Raw genomic sequence first — 23,312 nt, 5'->3', positions numbered from 1 at the left:
TGCCTTAAGCCAAGCCCGCCCTTGTGCCCCGGCCTTAAGCCTAGCCCGCACTTGTGCCCCGGCCTTAAGCCTAGCCCGCACTTGTGCCCGGGCCTTAAGCCTAGCCCGCACTTGTGCCCCGGCCTTAAGCCTAGCCCGCACTTGTGCCCCGGCCTTAAGCCTAGCCCGCACTTGTGACCCGGCCTTAAGCCTAGCCCGCACTTGTGCCCCAGCCTTAAGCCTAGCCCGCACTTGTGCCCCGGCCTTAAGCCTAGCCCGCACTTGTGCCCCGGCCTTAAGCCCAGCCCGCACTTGTGTCCCGGCCTTAAGCCCAGCCCGCACTTGTGCCCCGGCCTTAAGCCTAGCCCGCACTTGTGCCCCGGCCTTAAGCCTAGCCCGCACTTGTGCCCCGGCCTTAAGCCTAGCCCGCACTTGTGCCCCGGCCTTAAGCCTAGCCCGCACTTGTGCCCCGGCCTTAAGCCTAGCCCGCACTTGTGCCCCGGCCTTAAGCCTAGCCCGCACTTGTGCCCCGGCCTTAAGCCTAGCCCGCACTTGTGCCCCGGCCTTAAGCCTAGCCCGCACTTGTGCCCCGGCCTTAAGCCTAGCCCGCACTTGTGCCCCGGCCTTAAGCCTAGCCCGCACTTATGAGCCCCTTGAATGCTTGTTTGTTTGTTTTTGTCTTCAGCTTCATGTTGGTTATGCACATAGGGCCAGCTTTACGCTCTTCGCTCTTGTCCCGTCTGAATGCGCATGCACGACTGTAATTGGGGAAGAAGGCATTACCCATTTACGGAGGACAGACAAGAATTGCCTGGTCGCTTGGAGCATGGGGTTCTGGAGAGGCTCCGCACTGTACAACAAAGGATCTAGCCCTAAATGTCCAAGTACAGAGTAGAGGGGTGAAAGCTAGCTCTTCACCCCTATGGGTGCCTAACCCATTATGCAAAGAGTGCAAAGAGTTAGCTGTATGCCTTAAGCCTAGCCAGCACTTGTGCCCATGCCTTAAGCCTAGCCAGCACTTGTGCCCCCTGCCTTGATCCTAGCCAGCACTGCACTTGTGCCCCGGCCTTAAGCCTAGCCCGCACTTGTGCCCAGGCCTTAAGCCTAGCCCGCACTTGTGCCCAGGCCTTAGGCCTAGCCCGCCCTTGTGCCCCTGCCTTAAGCCAAGCCCGCCCTTGTGCCCTTGCCTTAAGTCAAGCCCGCCCTTGTGCCCCTGCCTTAAGCCAAGCCCGCCCTTGTGCCCCTGCCTTAAGCCAAGCCCGCCCTTGTGCCAAGCCCGCCCTTGTGCCCCTGCCTTAAGCCAAGCCCGCCCTTGTGCCCTTGCCTTAAGCCAAGCCCGCCCTTGTGCCCCGGCCTTAAGCCTAGCCCGCACTTGTGCCCCGGCCTTAAGCCTAGCCCGCACTTGTGCCCGGGCCTTAAGCCTAGCCCGCACTTGTGCCCCGGCCTTAAGCCTAGCCCGCACTTGTGCCCCGGCCTTAAGCCTAGCCCGCACTTGTGCCCCGGCCTTAAGCCCAGCCCGCACTTGTGCCCCGGCCTTAAGCCCAGCCCGCACTTGTGCCCCGGCCTTAAGCCCAGCCCGCACTTGTGCCCCGGCCTTAAGCCTAGCCCGCACTTGTGCCCCGGCCTTAAGCCTAGCCCGCACTTGTGCCCCGGCCTTAAGCCTAGCCCGCACTTGTGCCCCGGCCTTAAGCCTAGCCCGCACTTGTGCCCCGGCCTTAAGCCTAGCCCGCACTTGTGCCCCGGCCTTAAGCCTAGCCCGCACTTGTGCCCCGGCCTTAAGCCTAGCCCGCACTTGTGCCCCGGCCTTAAGCCTAGCCCGCACTTATGAGCCCCTTGAATGCTTGTTTGTTTGTTTTTGTCTTCAGCTTCATGTTGGTTATGCACATAGGGCCAGCTTTACGCTCTTCGCTCTTGTCCCGTCTGAATGCGCATGCACGACTGTAATTGGGGAAGAAGGCATTACCCATTTACGGAGGACAGACAAGAATTGCCTGGTCGCTTGGAGCATGGGGTTCTGGAGAGGCTCCGCACTGTACAACAAAGGATCTAGCCCTAAATGTCCAAGTACAGAGTAGAGGGGTGAAAGCTAGCTCTTCACCCCTATGGGTGCCTAACCCATTATGCAAAGAGTGCAAAGAGTTAGCTGTATGCCTTAAGCCTAGCCAGCACTTGTGCCCATGCCTTAAGCATAGCCAGCACTTGTGCCCCCTGCCTTGATCCTAGCCAGCACTGCACTTGTGCCCCGGCCTTAAGCCTAGCCCGCACTTGTGCCCAGGCCTTAAGCCTAGCCCGCACTTGTGCCCAGGCCTTAAGCCTAGCCCGCACTTGTGCCCAGGCTTTAAGCCTAGCCCGCACTTGTGCCCAGGCCTTAAGCCTAGCCCGCACTTGTGCCCAGGCCTTAAGCCTAGCCCGCCCTTGTGCCCCTGCCTTAAGCCAAGCCCGCCCTTGTGCCCCGGCCTTAAGCCAAGCCCGCCCTTGTGCCCCTGCCTTAAACCAAGCCCGCCCTTGTGCCCAGGCCTTAAGCCTAGCCCGCACTTGTGCCCAGGCCTTAGGCCTAGCCCGCCCTTGTGCCCCTGCCTTAAGCCAAGCCCGCCCTTGTGCCCTTGCCTTAAGTCAAGCCCGCCCTTGTGCCCCTGCCTTAAGCCAAGCCCGCCCTTGTGCCCCTGCCTTAAGCCAAGCCCGCCCTTGTGCCCTTGCCTTAAGCAAAGCCCGCCCTTGTGCCCCGGCCTTAAGCCTAGCCCGCACTTGTGCCCCGGCCTTAAGCCTAGCCCGCACTTGTGCCCGGGCCTTAAGCCTAGCCCGCACTTGTGCCCCGGCCTTAAGCCTAGCCCGCACTTGTGCCCCGGCCTTAAGCCTAGCCCGCACTTGTGCCCCGGCCTTAAGCCTAGCCCGCACTTGTGCCCCGGCCTTAAGCCTAGCCCGCACTTGTGCCCCGGCCTTAAGCCTAGCCCGCACTTGTGCCCCGGCCTTAAGCCTAGCCCGCACTTGTGCCCCGGCCTTAAGCCTAGCCCGCACTTGTGCCCCGGCCTTAAGCCTAGCCTGCACTTGTGCCCCGGCCTTAAGCCTAGCCCGCACTTGTGCCCCGGCCTTAAGCCTAGCCCGCACTTATGAGCCCCTTGAATGCTTGTTTGTTTGTTTTTGTCTTCAGCTTCATGTTGGTTATGCACATAGGGCCAGCTTTACGCTCTTCGCTCTTGTCCCGTCTGAATGCGCATGCACGACTGTAATTGGGGAAGAAGGCATTACCCATTTACGGAGGACAGACAAGAATTGCCTGGTCGCTTGGAGCATGGGGTTCTGGAGAGGCTCCGCACTGTACAACAAAGGATCTAGCCCTAAATGTCCAGGTACAGAGTAGAGGGGTGAAAGCTAGCTCTTCACCCCTATGGGTGCCTAACCCATTATGCAAAGAGTGCAAAGAGTTAGCTGTATGCCTTAAGCCTAGCCAGCACTTGTGCCCATGCCTTAAGCCTAGCCAGCACTTGTGCCCCCTGCCTTGATCCTAGCCAGCACTGCACTTGTGCCCCGGCCTTAAGCCTAGCCCGCACTTGTGCCCAGGCCTTAAGCCTAGCCCGCACTTGTGCCCAGGCCTTAGGCCTAGCCCGCCCTTGTGCCCCTGCCTTAAGCCAAGCCCGCCCTTGTGCCCTTGCCTTAAGTCAAGCCCGCCCTTGTGCCCCTGCCTTAAGCCAAGCCCGCCCTTGTGCCCCTGCCTTAAGCCAAGCCCGCCCTTGTGCCCCTGCCTTAAGCCAAGCCCGCCCTTGTGCCCTTGCCTTAAGCCAAGCCCGCCCTTGTGCCCCGGCCTTAAGCCTAGCCCGCACTTGTGCCCCGGCCTTAAGCCTAGCCCGCACTTGTGCCCGGGCCTTAAGCCTAGCCCGCACTTGTGCCCCGGCCTTAAGCCTAGCCCGCACTTGTGCCCCGGCCTTAAGCCTAGCCCGCACTTGTGCCCCGGCCTTAAGCCCAGCCCGCACTTGTGCCCCGGCCTTAAGCCCAGCCCGCACTTGTGCCCCGGCCTTAAGCCTAGCCCGCACTTGTGCCCCGGCCTTAAGCCTAGCCCGCACTTGTGCCCCGGCCTTAAGCCTAGCCCGCACTTGTGCCCCGGCCTTAAGCCTAGCCCGCACTTGTGCCCCGGCCTTAAGCCTAGCCCGCACTTGTGCCCCGGCCTTAAGCCTAGCCCGCACTTGTGCCCCGGCCTTAAGCCTAGCCCGCACTTGTGCCCCGGCCTTAAGCCTAGCCCGCACTTGTGCCCCGGCCTTAAGCCTAGCCCGCACTTATGAGCCCCTTGAATGCTTGTTTGTTTGTTTTTGTCTTCAGCTTCATGTTGGTTATGCACATAGGGCCAGCTTTACGCTCTTCGCTCTTGTCCCGTCTGAATGCGCATGCACGACTGTAATTGGGGAAGAAGGCATTACCCATTTACGGAGGACAGACAAGAATTGCCTGGTCGCTTGGAGCATGGGGTTCTGGAGAGGCTCCGCACTGTACAACAAAGGATCTAGCCCTAAATGTCCAAGTACAGAGTAGAGGGGTGAAAGCTAGCTCTTCACCCCTATGGGTGCCTAACCCATTATGCAAAGAGTGCAAAGAGTTAGCTGTATGCCTTAAGCCTAGCCAGCACTTGTGCCCATGCCTTAAGCATAGCCAGCACTTGTGCCCCCTGCCTTGATCCTAGCCAGCACTGCACTTGTGCCCCGGCCTTAAGCCTAGCCCGCACTTGTGCCCAGGCCTTAAGCCTAGCCCGCACTTGTGCCCAGGCCTTAAGCCTAGCCCGCACTTGTGCCCAGGCCTTAAGCCTAGCCCGCACTTGTGCCCAGGCCTTAAGCCTAGCCCGCACTTGTGCCCAGGCCTTAAGCCTAGCCCGCACTTGTGCCCAGGCCTTAAGCCTAGCCCGCACTTGTGCCCAGGCCTTAAGCCTAGCCCGCACTTGTGCCCAGGCCTTAAGCCTAGCCCGCACTTGTGCCCAGGCCTTAAGCCTAGCCCGCACTTGTGCCCAGGCCTTAAGCCTAGCCCGCACTTGTGCCCACGCCTTAAGCCTAGCCCGCACTTGTGCCCACGCCTTAAGCCTAGCCCGCACTTGTGCCCACGCCTTAAGCCTAGCCCGCACTTTTGAGCCCCTTGAATGCTTGTTTGTTTGTTTTTGTATTCAGCTTCATGTTGGTTATGCACATAGGGCCAGCTTTACGCTCTTCGCTCTTGTCACGTCTGAATGCGCATGCACGACTGTAATTGGGGAAGAAGGCATTACCCATTTACGGAGGACAGACAAGAAGTGCCTGGTCGCTTGGAGCATGGGGTTATGGAGAGTCTCCGCACTGTACAACAAAGGATCTAGTCCTAAATGTCAAAGTACAGAGTAGAGGGGTTAAAGCTAGCTCTTCACACCTATGGGTGCCTAACCCTTTATGCAAAGAGTGCAAAGAGTTATCTGTATGCCTTAAGCCTAGCCCGCACTTGTGCCCATGCCTTAAGCCTAGCCCGCACTTGTGCCCAGGCCTTAAGCCTAGCCTGCACTTTTGCCCAGGCCTTAAGCCTAGCCTGCACTTTTGCTCAGGCCTTAAGCCTAGCCTGCACTTGTGCCCAGGCCTTAAACCTAGCTGGCACTTGTGCCCATGCCTTAAGCCTAGCCAGCTTTTGTGCCCCCTGCCTTGATCCTAGCCAGCACTGCACTTGTGCCCTGGCCTTAAGCCTAGCCCGCACTGCACTTGTGCCCAGGCCTTAAGCCTAGCCCGCACTTGTGCCCAGGCCTTAAGCCTAGCCCGCACTTGAGCCCAGGCCTTAAGCCTAGCCCGCACTTGTGCCCCGGCCTTAAGCCTAGCCCGCACATGTGCCCCAGCCTTAATCCTAGCCCGCACTTGTGCCCCAGCCTTAAGCCTAGCCCGCACCTGTGCCCCGGCCTTAAGCCTAGCCCGCACCTGTGCCCCGGCCTTAAGCCTAGCCCACACCTGTGCCCCGGCCTTAAGCCTAGCCCGCACCTGTGCCCCGGCCTTAAGCCTAGCCCGCACCTGTGCCCCGGCCTTAAGCCTAGCCCGCACCTGTGCCCCGGTCTTAAGCCTAGCCCGCACCTGTGCCCCGGCCTTAAGCCTAGCCCGCACCTGTGCCCCGGCCTTAAGCCTAGCCCGCACCTGTGCCCCGGCCTTAAGCCTAGCCCGCACCTGTGCCCCGGCCTTAAGCCTAGCCCGCACCTGTGCCCGGCCTTAAGCCTAGACCGCACCTGTGCCCCGGCCTTAAGCCTAGACCGCACCTGTGCCCCGGCCTTAAGCCTAGCCCGCACCTGTGCCCCGGCCTTAAGCCTAGCCCGCACCTGTGCCCCGGCCTCAAGCTTAGCCCGCACCTGTGCCCCGGCCTTAAGCCTAGCCCGCACCTGTGCCCCGGCCTTAAGCCTAGCCCGCACCTGTGCCCCGGCCTTACGCCTAGCCCGCACCTGTGCCCCGGCCTTAAGCCTAGCCAGCACTTGTGCCCCGGCCTTTAGCCTTGCCCGCACTTGTGCCCCGGCCTTAAGCCTAGCCCGCACTTGTGCCCCGGCCTTAAGCCTAGCCCGCACTTGTGCCCCGGCCTTAAGCCTAGCACGCACTTGTGCCCCGGCCTTAAGCCTAGCCCGCACTTGTGCCCCGGCCTTAAGCCTAGCCCGCACTTGTGCCCCGGCCTTAAGCCTAGCCCGCACTTGTGCCCCGGCCTTAAGCCTAGCCCGCACTTGTGCCCCGGCCTTAAGCCTAGCCCGCACTTGTGCCCCGGCCTTAAGCCTAGCCCGCACTTGTGCCCCGGCCTTAAGCCTAGCCCGCACTTGTGCCTCGGCCTTATGCCTAGCCCGCACTTGTGCCCAGGCCTTAAGCCTAGCCCGCACTTGTGCCCAGGCCTTAAGCCTAGCCCGCACTTGTGCCCAGGCCTTAAGCCTAGCCCGCACTTTTGAGCCCCTTGAATGCTTGTTTGTTTGTTTTGTCTTCAGCTTCATGTTGGTTATGCACATAGGGCCAGCTTTACGCTCTTCGCTCTTGTCCCGTCTGAATGCGCATGCACGACTGTAATTGGGGAAGAAGGCATTACCCATTTACGGAGGATAGACAAGAATTGCCTGGTCGCTTGGAGCATGGGGTTATGGAGAGTCTCCGCACTGTACAACAAAGGATCTAGTCCTAAATGTCAATGTACAGAGTAGAGGGGTTAAAGCTAGCTCTTCACACCTATGGGTGCCTAACCCTTTATGCAAAGAGTGCAAAGAGTTATCTGTATGCCTTAAGCCTAGCCAGCACTTGTGCCCATGCCTTAAGCCTAGCCTGCACTTGTTCCCCCTGCCTTGATCCTAGCCAGCACTGCACTTGTGCCCATGCCTTAAGCCTAGCCCGCACTTGTGCCCAGGCCTTAAGCCTAGCCTGCACTTTTGCCCAGGCCTTAAGCCTAACCTGCACTTTTGCTCAGGCCTTAAGCCTAGCCTGCACTTGTGCCCAGGCCTTAAACCTAGCTGGCACTTGTGCCCATGCCTTAAGCCTAGCCAGCTTTTGTGCCCCCTGCCTTGATCCTAGCCAGCGCTGCACTTGTGCCCCGGCCTTAAGCCTAGCCCGCACTTGTGCCCTGGCTTTAACCCTCCTTCACATACAACTGATTTGACAGGCGCTTCTCTTTTACTTTCATTTCTCCTTCCTCACCAGATTGTGAGGAAACCCCCTCCCTCCAGGTAGTCTCCTGTCTCTTGAAGGTCTGTGAAATCTGATATCACAGTTGGATTTCAGAGCTTCAGGGGAGAGGATATAGCTGCACAGATCTCTCAGGCTCATTGTATGTGAATACGTCACATTCAGTAAGGTTGGTATTTTATGTTTTTATTCATCACAATAGTTTATTTAGCTTGTTTTATGAATGTATAGCACAAAATGTGAGGATATTTAATAGAAATAAGGGAGATTTTATAAAAGAAAGTGTGCTGCTCAGGCATATAAAGTAGTTCCCTAACATATTCCTTCTCTTGCTTCAGATTATCTGCTGAAATGGAGAGGAAAATGTACAATTTATCCAAACAACTTGATGTTGAGGAAGTAACAAATATGCTGTTAGATGATAGAGACCTCACACTGAATGAGGATTTAGGAGAGGAAAGTGAGATTGATTCTCATGATGAGGTGGAAGAATGTGTCCTGGATTCTGAAACAGAGCAAGATGGTGACAGTGGTGAGGATGAAGAAGTTGGATCATATTATATTGGAAAAGATAAAAATACTAAATGGAACAAGAAGCCATTCCAGAAAAAACGTAGGGAACCTTTAAACATTATTACTCACCTTCCTGCAGTAATAGGAACTGCACATAATGCAAAAACTGCAGTTGAATGCTGGAACAGTATATTTACAGATGAGATTCTGGACTCTATTGTCACATATACCAACCAATATATAGACATTATAAAGGACAAGTACATCTGCAACAGAACCATCAAGCCCACAGATGAAATAGAACTGCGTGCTTTTTTTGGATTACTGTACCTTGCAGGAGCTTATAGGGCAAATAGACAAAGTTTGGAGGAACTTTGGGGTAAAGATGGGGATGGAGTTGAAAAATTTAGCCTTATGTCCATAAACAGATTCAAGATTCTAATTCGTTGCCTTCAGTTTGACGACAGAACTACCCGAACGAACGCAAAACACATGACCGACTTGCTCCAATTCGTGATATATTTCAAAGATTTGTTGTAAACTGTAAACAAAGTTATTACCCTGGAGAGAATCTCACTATTGACGAAATGCTCCCTGGTTTTCGTGGTAGATGTGCCTTTCGTCAATATATTCCATCAAAGCCAAACAAATATGGAATAAAAATTTATGCCCTTGTTGATGCCAGTAAGACCTACACTTACAACCTGGAAGTTTATGCAGGAAATCAACCAGAAGGTCCTTACTGTGTGAGCAACAAACCCATTGATGTTGTAAAAAGACTGGCTGAACCCTTATTTGGATCGGGTCGCAATATTACAGCTGACAATTGGTTTACAAGTTGTGATCTGATTGATTATCTGAAAATTCAGAAGCTGTCATATGTGGGAACTGTAAGAAAAAACAAAAGGGAATTGCCGCCACAGTTTGTAAGTGTGAAAGAGAGACAACAGTACAGCAGTATGTTTGCATTCCATAATGGAAAGGCTTTAGTTTCCTATGTACCACATGCCAAAAAAATCGTACTTCTTCTATCAACACTTCATGATGATGCTGCCATCGATCCTGGGACTGGGGCAGAAAAAAAAACGGAGATAATTACATTTTACAATGCCACCAAAGGGGGTGTGGATACAGCAGATCAGATGTGCTCCACTTTCAACGGCAGCAGAAACATCAAACGCTGGCCAATGGTCATATTTTTTGCTATGTTGAATTTGGGTGGTATAAATTCACAAGTAATTTATCTTGAAAACAAGCTTGAACCACTCCGTAGACGATTGTATCTGAAAAAATTGGCCAATGAACTAGTACTTGGAGAGCTACGCAGGAGAAGCGTGAAAACAATCGGTATTCCCTCTCGCCTTCAAGTTCAGCTCAAAAGGTTCCGCCCAGAAGATGATGGTGAAAAGTCACCATCTGCACCACCTCACAAAAGAAGGAGATGCACCACCTGCCAAACGGAAAGCGGAACCAGAAGGCTTTCAAATTATGAATGTCTCAAATGTCATAAAGCAATTTGCCTGACACATGCAAAAATGGTGTGTAATTCTTGCTATTTGCTCTGCAAGTGTGACTTTTCTGGGGAAACCTCAGCATCTACTTCTGATTGAATATGTTTTTAATAGTACTTAAGGTACCTTAAAATTAAGTTTGTGTTCAAAAATTTTTTTTGTACATTTTTTTGAGAGAGTCGAACTGGGGACTATTTGGCGGGAGTTTTGAAAAGTTTGTATTTCATAGTTATTAGTTTTATGTTAAGTAAATGTTTTTTTTTGCAACTGATTATGTGTAGTCTCTTTTATTACATCCCTATGAAGGTCACTGATCACTTTTGGAGCACTGAAATTGCAAACATTAGATATTATAGGTATTTTTCCAGCAGGCGCCTGACAGGCACATTGTATGTGAACTCGTTAGTCCGAATATTGTATGTGACGGAGGGTTAAGCCTAGCCCGCACTTGTGCCCCTGCCATATGCCTAGCCCGCACTTGTGCCCCAGCCTTATGCCTAGCCCGCACTTGTGCCCCTGCCTTATGCCTAGTCCGCACTTGTGCCCCTGCCTTATGCCTAGTCCGCACTTGTGCCCCTGCCTTATGCCTAGTCCGCACTTGTGCCCCTGCCTTATGCCTAGTCCGCACTTGTGCCCCTGCCTTATGCCCAGCCCGCACTTGTGCCCCTGCCTTATGCCCAGCCCGCACTTGTGCTCCTGCCTTATGCCCAGCCCGCACTTGTGCCCCTGCCTTATGCCCAGCCCGCACTTGTGCCCCTGCCTTATGCCCAGCCCGCACTTCTGCCCCTGCCTTATGCCCAGCCCGCACTTGTGCCCCTGCCTTATGCCTAGCCCGCACTTGTGCCCCTGCCTTATCCCTAGCCTGCACTTGTTCCCCTGCCTTATGCCTAGCCCGCACTTGTTCCCCTGCCTTATGCCTAGCCTGCACTTGTGCCCCTGCCTTATGCCTAGCCCGCACTTGTGCCCCTGCCTTATGCCTAGCCCGCACTTGTGCCCCTGCCTTATGCCTAGCCCGCACTTGTGCCCCTGCCTTATGCCTAGCCCGCACTTGTGCCCCTGCCTTATGCCTAGCCCGCACTTGTGCCCCTACCTTATGCCTAGCCTGCACTTGTGCCCCTGCCTTATGCCTAGCCAGCACTGCACTGGTGCCCAGGCCTTAAGTCTAGCCCGCACTTGTGCCCCAGCCTTATGCCTACCCCGCACTTGTGCTCCTGCCTTATGCCTAGCCCGCACTTGTGGCCCTTCCCTTATGCCTAGCCATCACTTGTGCCCCTGCCATATGCCTAGCCCGCACTTGTGCCCCAGCCTTATGCCTAGCCCGCACTTGTGCCCCTGCCTTATGCCTAGTCCGCACTTGTGCCCCTGCCTTATGCCTAGTCCGCACTTGTGCCCCTGCCTTATGCCTAGTCCGCACTTGTGCCCCTGCCTTATGCCTAGTCCGCACTTGTGCCCCTGCCTTATGCCCAGCCCGCACTTGTGCCCCTGCCTTATGCCCAGCCCGCACTTGTGCTCCTGCCTTATGCCCAGCCCGCACTTGTGCCCCTGCCTTATGCCCAGCCCGCACTTGTGCCCCTGCCTTATGCCCAGCCCGCACTTCTGCCCCTGCCTTATGCCCAGCCCGCACTTGTGCCCCTGCCTTATGCCTAGCCCGCACTTGTGCCCCTGCCTTATCCCTAGCCTGCACTTGTTCCCCTGCCTTATGCCTAGCCCGCACTTGTTCCCCTGCCTTATGCCTAGCCCGCACTTGTGCCCCTGCCTTATGCCTAGCCCGCACTTGTGCCCCTGCCTTATGCCTAGCCCGCACTTGTGCCCCTGCCTTATGCCTAGCCCGCACTTGTGCCCCTGCCTTATGCCTAGCCCGCACTTGTGCCCCTGCCTTATGCCTAGCCCGCACTTGTGCCCCTACCTTATGCCTAGCCTGCACTTGTGCCCCTGCCTTATGCCTAGCCAGCACTGCACTGGTGCCCAGGCCTTAAGTCTAGCCCGCACTTGTGCCCCAGCCTTATGCCTAGCCCGCACTTGTGCCCCTGCCTTATGCCTAGCCCGCACTTGTGGCCCTTCCCTTATGCCTAGCCATCACTTGTGCCCCTGCCTTATGCCTAGCCCGCACTTGTGCCCCTGCCTTATGCCTAGCCCGCACTTGTGCCCCTGCCTTATGCCTAGCCCGCACTTGTGCCCCTGCCTTATGCCTAGCCCGCACTTGTGCCCCTGCCTTATGCCCAGCCCGCACTTGTGCCCCTGCCTTATGCCCAGCCCGCACTTGTGCCCCTGCCTTATGCCCAGCCCGCACTTGTGCTCCTGCCTTATGCCCAGCCCGCACTTGTGCCCCTGCCTTATGCCCAGCCCGCCCTTGTGCCCCTGCCTTATGCCCAGCCCGCACTTGTGCCCCTGCCTTATGCCCAGCCCGCACTTGTGCCCCTGCCTTATGCCTAGCCCGCACTTGTGCCCCTGCCTTATGCCTAGCCCGCACTTGTGCCCCTGCCCTATGCCTAGCCCGCACTTGTGCCCCTGCCTTATGCCTAGCCCGCACTTGTGCTCCTGCCTTATGCCTAGCCCGCACTTGTGCCCCTGCCTTATGCCTAGCCCGCACTTGTGCCCCTGCCTTATGCCTAGCCCGCACTTGTGCCCCTGCCTTATGCCTAGCCCGCACTTGTGCCTCTGCCTTATGCCTAGCCAGCACTTGTGCCCCTGCCTTATGCCTAGCCAGCACTTGTACCCCTGCCTTATGCCTAGCCAGCATTTTTGAGCCCCTTGCATTATTGTTTTTTTGCCTTTAGCTTCATGTTGGATATGCACACAGGGCAGGCTTTACGCTCTTCGCTCTTGTCCCGTCTAAATGCACATGCACAACTGTAATTGGGGATGAAGGCATTACCCATTTACGGAGGACAGACAAGATGTGCCTGGGTCGCTTGGAGCATGGGGGTTATGGAGTGGCTCCACACTGTACAACAAAGGATCTATTTCTAAATGTCCAAGTACAGAGTAGAGGGTTAAAAGCTAGCTCTTCACCCCTAAGGGTGCCTATCCCTTTATGCAAAGAGTGCAAAGAGTTAGCCGTATGCCTTATGTGTAGCCATCACTTGTGCCCCTGCCTTATGCCTAGCCTGCACTTGTGCCCCTGCCTTATGCCTAGCCAGCACTTGTGCCCCTGCCTTATGCCTAGCCAGCACTTGTGCCCCTGCCTTATGCCTAGCCAGTACTTGTGCCCCTGCCTTACGCCTAGCCAGCACTTGTGCCCCTGCCTTACGCCTAGCTTGCACTTGTGCCCCTGCCTTACGCCTAGCTTGCACTTGTGCCCCTGCCTTACGCCTAGCCAGCACTTGTGCCCCTGCCTTATGCCTACTCAGCACTTGTGCCCCTGCCTTATGCCCAGCCAGCACTTGTGCCCCTGCCTTATGCCTAGCCAGCACTTGTGCCCCTGCCTTATGCCCAGCCAGCACTTGTGCCCCTGCCTTATGCCTATCCGCACTTATGCCCCTGCCTTATGCCCAGCCAGCACTTGTGCCCCTGCCTTATGCCTAGCCAGCACTTGTGCCCCTGCCTTATGCCTAGCCAGCACTTGTGCCCCTGCCTTATGCCCAGCCATCACTTGTGCCCCTGCCTTATGCCTATCCGCACCTGTGCCCCTGCCTTCTGCCTAGCCAGCACTTTTGCCCCTGCCTTATGCCTAGCCAGCACTTGTGTCCCTGCCTTACGCCTAGCCAGCACTTGTGCCCCTGCCTTATGCCTAGCCAGCACTTGTGCCCCTGCCTTATGCCTAGCCAGCACATGTGCCCCTGCCTTATGCCTAGCCAGCACTTGTGCCCCTGCCTTATGCCTAGCCCGCACTTGTGCCCCTGCCTTATGCCTAGCCCGCACTTGTGCCCCTGCCTTACGCCTAGCCCGCACTTGTGCCCCTACCTTACGCCTAGCCCGCACTTGTGCCTCTGCCTTACGCCTAGCCCGCACTTGTGCCCCTGCCTTACGCCTAGCCCGCACAGGTGCCCCTGCCTTACGCCTAGCCGGCACAGGTGCCTCTGCCTTACGCCTAGCCCGCACAGGTGCCTCTGCCTTACGCCTAGCTTGCACTTGTGCCCCTGCCTTACGCCTAGCCAGCACTTGTGCCTCTGCCTTACGCCTAGCCAGCACTTGTGCCCCTGCCTTACGCCTAGCCTGCACTTGTGCCCCTGCCTTCTGCCTAGCCAGCACTTGTGCCCCTGCCTTCTGCCTAGCCAGCACTTGTGCCTCTGCCTTACGCCTAGCCAGCACTTGTGCCCCTGCCTTACGCCTAGCCAGCACTTGTGCCCCTGCCTTACGCCTAGCCAGCACTTGTGCCCCTGCCTTCTGCCTAGCCAGCACTTGTGCCCCTGCCTTCTGCCTAGCCAGCACTTGTGCCCCTGCCTTCTGCCTAGCCAGCACTTGTGCCCCTGCCTTATGCCTAGCCAGCACTTGTGCCCCTGCCTTATGCCTAGCCAGCACTTGCGCCCCTGCCTTATGCCTAGCCAGTACTTGTGCCCGCCTTACGCCTAGCCAGCACTTGTGCCCCTGCCTTACGCCTAGCATGCACTTGTGCCCCTGCCTTACGCCTAGCCAGCACTTGTGCCCCTGCCTTACGCCTAGCCAGCACTTGTGCCCCTGCCTTATGCCTAGTCAGCACGTGTGCCCCTGCCTTATTCCCAGCCAGCACTTGTGCCCCTGCCTTATGCCTAGCCAGCACTTGTGCCCCTGCCTTATGCCCAGCCAGCACTTGTGCCCCTGCATTATGCCTATCCGCACTTGTGCCCCTGCCTTATGCCCAGCCAGCACTTGTGCCCCTGCCTTATGCCTATCCGCACTTGTGCCCCTGCCTTATGCCTAGTCAGCACTTGTGCCCCTGCCTTATGCCTAGCCAGCACTTGTGCCCCTGCCTTATGCCCAGCCAGCACTTGTGCCCCTGCCTTATGCCTATCCGCACTTGTGCCCCTGCCTTACGCCTAGCCAGCACTTGTGCCCCTGCCTTATGCCTAGCCAGCACTTGTGCCCCTGCCTTATGCCTAGCCAGCACTTGTGCCCCTGCCTTATGCCCAGCCAGCACTTGTGCCCCTGCCTTATGCCTATCCGCACTTGTGCCCCTGCCTTATGCCCAGCCAGCACTTGTGCCCCTGCCTTATGCCTATCCGCACTTGTGCCCCTGCCTTATGCCTAGCCAGCACTTGTGCCCCTGCCTTATGCCTAGCCAGCACTTGTGCCCCTGCCTTATGCCCAGCCAGCACTTGTGCCCCTGCCTTATGCCTATCCGCACTTGTGCCTCTGCCTTACGCCTAGCCAGCACTTGTGCCCCTGCCTTATGCCTAGCCAGCACTTGTGCCCCTGCCTTATGCCTAGCCAGCACATGTGCCCCTGCCTTATGCCTAGCCAGCACTTGGTCCCCTGCCTTATGCCTAGCCAGCACTTGTGCCCCTGCCTTACGCCTAGCCAGCACTTGTGCCCCTGCCTTACGCCTAGCCAGCACTTGTGCCCCTGCCTTACGCCTAGCCCGCACTTGTGCCTCTGCCTTCCGCCTAGCCCGCACTTGTGCCCCTGCCTTACGCCTAGCCCGCACTTTTGCCCCTGCCTTACGCCTAGCCCGCACTTTTGCCCCTGCCTTACGCCTAGCCCGCACTTGTGCCCCTGCCTTACGCCTAGCCCGCACTTGTGCCCCTGCCTTACGCCTAGCCCGCACTTGTGCCCCTGCCTTACGCCTAGCCCGAACTTGTGCCCCTGCCTTACGCCTAGCCCGCACTTGTGCCCCTGCCTTACGCCTAGCCCGCACTTGTGCCCCTGCCTTACGCCTAGCCCGCACTTGTGCCCCTGCCTTACGCCTAGCCCGCACTTGTGCCCCTGCCTTACGCCTAGCCCGCACTTGTGCCCCTGCCTTACGCCTAGCCCGCACTTGTGCCCCTGCCTTACGCCTAGCCCGCACTTGTGCCCCTGCCTTACGCCTAGCCCGCACAGGTGCCTCTGCCTTACGCCTAGCTTGCACTTGTGCCCCTGCCTTACGCCTAGCTTGCACTTGTGCCCCTGCCTTACGCCCCTGCCTTACGCCTAGCCCGCACAGGTGCCTCTGCCTTACGCCTAGCCCGCACAGGTGCCTCTGCCTTACGCCTAGCCCGCACAGGTGCCTCTGCCTTACGCCTAGCCCGCACAGGTGCCTCTGCCTTACGCCTAGCCCGCACAGGTGCTTCTGCCTTACGCCTAGCTTGCACTTGTGCCCCTGCCTTACGCCTAGCCAGCACTTGTGCCTCTGCCTTTCGCCTAGCCAGCACTTGTGCCCCTGCCTTATGCCTAGCTAGCACTTGTGCCCCTGCCTTATGCCTAGCCAGCACTTGGTCCCCTGCCTTATGCCTAGCCAGCACTTGTGCCCCTGCCTTAAGCCTAGCCAGCACTTGTGCCCCTGCCTTAAGCCTAGCCAGCACTTGTGCCCCTGCCTTATGCCTAGCCCGTACATGTGCCCCTGTCTTAGGCCTAGCCCGTACATGTGCCCCTGCCTTATGCCTAGCCCACTCTTGTGCCCCTGCCTTATGCCTAGCCCGCACTTGTGCCCCTGCCTTATGCCTAGCCCGCACTTGTGCCCCTGCCTTATGCCCCTGCCTTATGCCTAGCCCGCACTTGTGCCCCTGCCTTATGCCTAGCCCGCACTTGTGCCCATGCCTTATGCCTAGCCCGCACTTGTGCCCATGCCTTATGCCTAGCCCGCACTTGTGCCCCTGCCTTATGCCTAGCCCGCACTTGTGCCCCTTCCTTATGCCTAACACGCACTTGTGCCCCTGCCTTATGCCTAACCCGCACTTGTGCCCCTTCCTTATGCCTAACCCGTACTTGTGCCCCTGCCTTATGCCTAGCCCGCACTTGTGCCCCTGCCTTATGCCTAGCCCGCCCTTGTGCCCCTGCCTTATGCCTAGCCCGCACTTGTGCCCCTGCCTTATGTTTAGCCCGCACTTGTGCCCCTGCCTTATGTCTAGCCCGCACTTGTGCCCCTGCCTTATGCCTAGCCCGCACTTGTGCCCCTGCCTTATGCCTAGCCCGCACTTGTGCCCCTGCCTTATGCCTAGCCCGCACTTGTGTCCCTGCCTTATGCCTAGCCCGCACTTGTGCCCCTGCCTTATGCCTAGCCCGCACTTGTGCCCCTGCCTTATGCCTAGCCCGCACTTGTGCCCCTGCCTTATGCCTAGCCCGCACTTGTGCCCCTGCCTTATGCCTAGTCTGCACTTGTGCCCCTGCCTTATGCCTAGCCTGCACTTGTGCCCCTGCCTTATGCCTAGCCAGCACTTTTGAGCCCCTTGCTTTATTGTTTTTTTGTCTTTAGCTTCATGTTGGTTATGCACACAGGGCAGGCTTTACACTTTTCTCTCCTGTCCTGTCTGAATGCACATGCACGACTGTAATTGGGGACGAAGGCATTACCCATTTACGGAGGACAGACAAGATGTGCCTGGTCGCTTGGAGCATGGGGGTTATGGAGTGGCTCCGCACTGTACAACAAAGGATCTAGTTCTAAATGTCCAAGTACAGAGTAGAGGGGTGAAAGCTAGCTCTTCACCCCCAAGGGTGCCTATCCCTTTATGCAAAGAGTGCAAAGTTAGCCGTATGCCTTATGTGTAGCCATCACTTGTGCCCCTGCCTTAAGCCTAGCCAGCACTTGTGCCCCTGCCTTATGCCTAGCCAGCACTTGTGCCCATGCCTTATGCCTAGCCAGCACTTGTGCCCCTGCCTTATGCCTAGCCTGCACTTGTGCCCCTGCCTTATGCCTAGCCTGCACTTGTGCCCCTGCCTTATGCCTAGCCTGCACTTGTGCCCCTGCCTTATGCCTAGCCTGCACTTGTGCGCCTGCCTTATGCCTAGCCTGCACTTGTTCCCCTGCCTTATGCCTAGCCTGCACTTGTGCCCCTGCCTTATGCCTAGCCTGCACTTGTGCCCCTGCCTGACGCCTAGCCTGCACTTGTGCCCCTGCCTTACACCTAGCCCGCACTTGTGCCCCTGCCTTACGCCTAGCCCGCACTTGTGCCCCTGCCTGTCTCGCGTTTGTTAGCATAAAAATCAGTTGAGTGCAATCCTGTAAATGTCAGCCTGCCCTCGGAGCAATGTTCTTCTATCAGGCCGGGCAGATCTGTATTCAGCTGCAATTTGAATGAAATCAGATGGGTGTGAGCAGAAAACATTGGATGCCGTACAGCCCATCAGTGCGACATTTATAAAGATACAATTCTGTAATATGGAAAACTGGAAATGGTCCTGTAAGATGAATAAAAACTGGGCTACACTTGTCCTTTAAAAGGGTATCAACCACTGATGATTCTCAAATTTTAATATTTTACTTTTTTTTAAAGAAAAATGTAGACAATTACCATATACTGTTTATTTGCCACCCTTGTGCAGCATGCCGTAACGACCTGATGCACGCTGCCAGTAATGAAGCATGGTTCAGTGTTCCTCTACTGGGAATTATTCTTGAGTGAGTGACATGAGGAGAGCATCAAATGAAGGTCGTGGTGGAGGTGTACCTGCTCCAAGGAGATGACATAGTTGATCTGTGCCCATTACGTGTCTACATGAAACACGTTCCTCTGGTGCATGCAGTCCACGGGATGTTGTGCACCATATCCTAGGCACGAGCACCGCTGGATAGTGAGGCAAGAACATGTGCAGTCGGTGTTAGATTGGATGGCTGAGAGCGCTTCCAGTTCCTTCCACTTGGTCCACTGCTGAAAGTGCAGTTTTCACCTGAGGACCGTGGGCATCTTTCTACCACCTTACCCCCTTGCAAATTGGCCAAGCAGTATCAGCCCAAAGTCATGAAGCTGTCTCTTCTGATCTTCAGTGTCACCAAGCATCTCCACCCTGTCCCATAGAAGTGTTCATCTCTCCATCACCCAAACCCCATAGAGAAAGGAAATAGCCCACTACGCGCCCACAGGCCCTGGTCCTGAATAACAGCATTTACCAATTCCTGGCCTTTGAAATGCTGCCATTCTAGCTGATGGAGAAAAAACATTTTAAAAAATGATGGTGGTGGCTGTTGCGAAGTATGTGATTCTCATCCACCACTAATGTTTCAAGTTGGCCATCCCTGCCCAGCACACACATGTTGCAACCAAAATCAGGTGTGCACTGTGCAACGCCATCAGTGGCAAGGTCCAGATATCTACCGATTACCGATACGTGGACCAGTAAGTATGGGCAGGGATGTTACATCTCCCTATCTGCACACTGGGTAAATGTGGCAGCTGGGACAGAGGAGGAAGGCGTTCTAGCGCCTGTCCTACATCTATTGTTGGACATTGCTCTGCCCATGTGGCCTACTCCGCTTACTCCATCACCTAGCAGTAAGACTTGCACTAGCAACTTCAACACAGCCAGGGGGAAAAGACAGTAGGCTGTTCTCAAACTCATCATTTTGGGGGACAAGTTCCATACTGCGCAAGAGCTGTGGACGAGGAATAAACGAGACTGATGAGTGGTTGGTGCCGCTGGTGGTGTGCGATAACGGGTGAAATCTGGTAGCAGCTCTAGGCCTAGCTGGTTTGACCACATCCCTTGCCTGGCACATGTGTCAAGTTTGGTGGTGCAAATATTTCTTAAAAATTACCCATATGTGAGAGGTAGTCTGTGGGTCATTCCACATCAAGTGGACCAGTTTTGAAAATCGTCCACACTCGACCTTCTCCGATTTTGCTGAAAATTTATAAGGATGTACATGTATGTTTGAAAAGAGGTTCTTTAAATTTTTAGGGCCAGATCTCAAATACAATGGGCACTGTTGACGTTTCACTGGAGGTTCCACCAATCCTGCGGCTTCAGCGCCTTGCACGACTATCGGCCATGGCTCCTAGGCGATGGGGCTGCCAATTCTCGAAAGACAGCATTATTACAATTCTTCTCGCTCCTCATCCAATCGCCTCCAAGACTTCTCCCGAATATCCCCCATCCTCTGGAACTCTCTGCCCCAACACGTCCGACTATCAACCACAGTCGGATCCTTCAGACGGAACCTGAAAACTCATCTCTTCAGGAAAGCCTACAGCCTGCACTGACACCGCTGCTGCCTCATCACTATCGAAGCTACCGCCTCACCAACACCGTAGCTACCGCCTCACCAACACCGGAGCTACCGCCTCACCAACACCGGAGCTCCTGCAACCCTCAACCTACTGTCTCCTTCCCCATAATCCTGTAGAATGTAAGCCCGCAAGGGCAGGGTCCTCACCCCTCTGTCAGTCCGTCATTGTTAGTTTGTTTACTGTATGTGATATTTGTAACTTGTATGTAATCCCTTCTCATGTACAGCACCATGGAATCAATGGTGCTATATAAATAAATAATAATAATAATTCTTAATAGGATTGTAATACCAATTCTTAGGAAATTGGTTGTGGTATAACCACCATGGACCAACGCAAGGGTTTGAATAGTGCAGTTACTAGTGTTGAGCGATATCGTCCGATACTTGAAAGTATCGGTATCGGATAGTATCGGCCGATACCCGAAAAGTATCGGATATCGCCGATACCGATATCCGATACCAATACAAGTCAATGGGACACCAAGTATCGGAAGGTATCCTCATGGTTCCCAGGGTCTGAAGGAGAGGAAACTCTCCTTCAGGCCCTGGGATCCATATTAAAGTGTAAAATAAAGAATTAAAATAAAAAATATTGTTATATTCACCTCTCCGGCGGCCCCTGGACATCAGCGCGAGGAACCGGCGTCCGGCACGGCTTCTTTGTTCAAAATGAGCGCCTTTAGGACCTGCGGAATGACGTCGCGGCTTCTGATTGGTCGCGTGCCGCCCATGTGACCGCCACGCGACCAATCAGAAGCCGCGACGTCATTCCTCAGGTCCTTAAGGCGATCATTCTAGGAATTTATCTGAGGAATGACGTCGCGGCTTCTGACTGGTCGCGTGGCGGTCACATGGGCGGCACGCGACCAATCAGAAGCCGCGACGTCATTCCGCAGGTCCTAAAGGTGCTCATTTTGAACAAAGAAGCCGTGTCGGATGCCGGTTCCTCGCGCTGATGTCCAGGGGCCGCCGGAGAGGTGAATATAACAATATTTTTTATTTTAATTCTTTATTTTACACTTTCGATACCGATACCCGATATCACAAAAATTTCGGATCTCGGTATCGGAATTCCGATACCGCAAGTATCGGCCGATACCCGATACTTGCGTTATCGGAATGCTCAACACTAGCAGTTACCATTCATTGCGTATTAATAAATAACACCATGTTCAGTGGCATTTTTCATTTCTTAAACTGATAGACTCCAAAAAAAAAACAATGATCCTTGTAGAGAAAAATGTGCTCTTTCTAATGATATCAGAAGTAATATATTTTAGGGGTACCCTTTTTGAGAAATTTGACTGAAAAATAGGTCAAATTCGTTTTTTTTAAGTTTTTCATCATATGTGGGTGTGAATATTTCCACAAATACATATGCTTTGACCGTGATATTGCAGCAATGCAAAGTCATGTAGATGTTTGGTGTCCAGGGCAAAGCACCAGTTACTATTGGTTTTTGGTCTTGAGTTATATATGGGCAAAGTGTGGCATAAATTGTATGTGACGCATTTTTTCAAGCTATTTTGACACAAAATTGCGGCCGAAATATTGTTTTGTCATAGCCGGTAATAATTTTATCGTGTTTAGCAGCAAAAGTTGAGTTAGTATGCCACATTTCAACATCATAGCCAGTATAGAACTCTAAGAAAGGTCAACAGTGCCTATTGTATTTGAGATCTGGCCCTAAAAATTTACAGAACCTCTTTTCAAACATACATGTACATCCTTATAAATTTTCAGCAAAATCGGAGAAGGTCGAGTGGGGACCACTGGTCCACTTGACATGGAATGACCCCTGTGCACGATTATGACGTTCACACCCTGCAGCTGCTCGACGGTCTGCGCTGCAGCGTCACTTCTGCCTTCTCGTTCAGCGCCTCATATGTGACATATCAACAAGGTGGAACTCAAAAGTTGAATACGCTGTATAGGCTGTGCGAGCAGAAGCAATACTGGAGTTTCAGCTGCAGCACGCACGGGTGAGTAGCTCTGTGGAACAACACTTCATCATGTCGTGAACACAACAGGGTGGCACTCAAAGTAGCTCACGGGCATCACTGCAGCATGGCAGGGAGGACATAGACCATACACCTCCCACAGAGGACAGTTTGTCTTGGCCTCTGGGCAGCCTGGCATGAATTATTATTTATATAGCACCATTAATTCCATGGTGCTGTACATGAGAAAGGGGTTACATACCAGGTTATAGATATCATTTATAGTGAACAAATTTACGATGACTGACTGGTACAGAGGGGAGAGGACCCTGTCCTTGCGGATTTACATTCTATGGGATAATGGGGAAGAGACAGAAGGTCGGGGGTGCAGCAGCTCAGGTGGTGGTGAGGCGGCAGAATGGTTATTGCAGGCTGTAGGCTTTCCTGAAGAGATGGGTTTTCAGGTTCTGTCTGAAGGATCCGAGGGTGGTGGCTAATCGGACGTGTTGAGGCGTTGAATTCCAGAGGATGGGGGATATTGGGGAGAAATCTTGGAGGCGGTTGTGTGAGGAACGAATAAGTGTGGAGGAGAGTAGGAGGTCTTGGGCCGATTGAAGATTACGTGAGGGAAGATATTGGGAGAATAGTTCAGAGATATAGGGAGGGGACAGGTTGTGGATAGCTTTGTAGATCAGTGTTAGTAGTTTGAACTGGATTCGTTGGGGAATTTGGAGCCAGTGGAGGGGAGGAGAGAGGTGGATTAGCCGGGCAGCAGAGTTCAGGACAGACTGGAGTGGTGCAAGAGAGTTAGGCTACTTTCACACTAGCGTCGGCCCGTCGCAGTGCGTCAGGCCGACGTACCGACGCATCCTGTGATTGTGCCACACAACGGGGGCAGCGGATGCATTATTACAACGCATTCACTGCCCCATTGTGAGTTGCGGGGCGGAGGTGGCAAGAGTTTGGACGTGCGGTTTGATGGACAGGGCAGAGTCGAGAGTTAAGCCGGTGTCACACTCGCGAGTTTTACGGACGTATGAGAGGTGCAGAAAATACGGATTGCACACGGTACAATGATCCTCTATGGCCCAGCTCCTATCTGCCGTATTTTACTGATCCGTATTATACGGTCTACGGCTGTAGAAAATCACAGAATGCTGCGTTTGTCAGCGTATTGCGCAAAAAAATCGCCAATGAAAGTCTATGGGGGCGAGAAAAATACGGATTACACACGGACCAACAGTGTGACTTGCGAGAAATACGCAGCGGTGTTCTGAGAAAAGCCGGCAATTCAGTGCGGTGTACAGTAAAATCACACTGACAGGTTAGAATACAATAGCTAAAATAAATGTCTATACATAGTATAGGGGTGTGTATATATATATATATATATATATATATATATATATATATACATACATACACACAGTCATGGCCAAAAGTATTAACACCCATGCAATTCTGTCAGATAATACTCAGTTTCTTCCTGAAAATGATTGCATCACAAATTCTTTGGTATTATTATCTTCATTTCATTTGTCTTAAATGAAAAAAACACAAAAGAGAATGAAGCAAAAAGCAAAACATTGATCGTTTCACACAAAACTCCAAAAATGGGCCAGACAAAAGTATTGGCACCCTCAGCCTAATACTTGGTTGCACAACCGTTAGCCAAAATAACTGC

This window comes from Ranitomeya imitator, chromosome 2 (genome assembly GCF_032444005.1).
Source record: "Ranitomeya imitator isolate aRanImi1 chromosome 2, aRanImi1.pri, whole genome shotgun sequence".
Classification (NCBI taxonomy): Eukaryota; Metazoa; Chordata; class Amphibia; order Anura; family Dendrobatidae; genus Ranitomeya; species Ranitomeya imitator.
The sequence above is the reverse complement of the archived record's forward strand: the minus strand, read 5'-3'. Positions refer to the sequence as shown.